A 1,646-nucleotide genomic window follows, 5' to 3' on the forward strand; every position below is an offset into this window, starting at 1 on the left:
CAAAAAAAAAAAAAAGCATCAGAAAGGTTTTAATTAGTTTGTTGCATTGTGCTAATTGATAAAGAAAATATGATCTACCAGCGCGTAAATCTCAGTTTCGATGTCATGAATGCTTTTAGGTTATTTAGTTTCGTTGTTCTTTTAAGTGATTTTATGTCACATTACATTGTCAAAGTAGATTGCAAGTCTTAACAGTTTTTGTCGCCCAAACATATTTTTCGACAAATCATTTGGCTTTTGATCGAAGTAATATGAGTCTCTTTTGTTTGATCCGGGTATTAACTATTGATCCTGAGAGTCGTACATCTCGTGATGGATATAACTAACTTTGAGAGTTATGTATGGAGAGAGGAAACCTATATTCTGAAGAATAAGGTGCGAATTCAAATTCAGACTTGTTGTAGGACATGCTAAGCTAGACCACAATGATATCGCATGACATTGCCATGAACAAAATGGAAGTATGGATTGAAAATGGACTCGAAACAACTCAACAAGTACAAAGCCTTTAAGCTCCAAACAGAGTCAAAAGGATCAAGTCTTTTAGATTTCAGTGCAAACTTAGCCAAAGATGATAACGTCTTCGTCAAGTTTTTTCCACCGATCAACTGTTAAATAGCTCTACTGTATACTATTCGAATCTTGCTAGGAAATAAATTTAACCCAAAACTCTTGAAATTTAACACATCAAACAAAAAATGTTGAATCTTTAAAACGTTATAAATAAAATTGTTTTTCTTTTTAAACCACCACAACATAACAACATTATAAACCTTATTTACAAATCCAAAATTACAATCACCAAAAAAAATGATGATAATTCAGAAAATTTCTCAATTTTAATTTATTCTGTCTTAATATATTAAAAAAATATAAAGATAAATGTTAATTTTCCTTATCATCATTGTTTAGTTATCGATATCTATCTATTTATATAAGTTTCATGAAATAGTTACGGAATCATATATACACAGATCAATACATATTTCCATATACTTTATTTTCCATTTAAAAAAATATAAACAGAATCGTTTTTCTATTTCCACCTCAAAGCGTATATACTATATATATATATACGTCTAAATTAGGTTAACACAACACCACAACCACAACAACCAAAAATCCAATTTTTTTTCCTCGGTTTCTTGTGGAAGAAGTTCATGAAGATTTCTTTTTTTTTTCTTCTTTGATCGGTCAAGTTAGGAGGCTTTGTACGAAACCAATTTGGCCACCAATTTGGCCAGATGAAATACAAGCGATAGGGAGAGTTCATCCTATCAAGCCGAGACTTGCCAAATTTTTAGGGGTGAGTGAATTCGGTCAGTTTAGGAGACTATATACAAAACCAATTTTGCCCGATGAAAAACAAGGGATATGGAGAGTTAAGCCGAGATCTGCCAACTTTTTAGGAGTGAGTGAATTCGGTCAGTTTAGGAGGCTATGTACGAAACCAATTTCGACTGAAATACAAGGGATATTGATACAAGAGATATGGAGAGTTCATCCTATCCACCCGAGACTTGCCAAGTTTTTAGGGGTGACTGAATCTTCACGAGCTGAATCCTCAAAAAGAATTTTGATATATATTGAACATAACAATCTCATCGTAAATCCTCCACTACAAAAACAAAGGTTCTTATGTGATG

This window comes from Camelina sativa, chromosome 9, assembly GCF_000633955.1.
Source record: "Camelina sativa cultivar DH55 chromosome 9, Cs, whole genome shotgun sequence".
Lineage (NCBI taxonomy): Eukaryota > Viridiplantae > Streptophyta > Magnoliopsida > Brassicales > Brassicaceae > Camelina > Camelina sativa.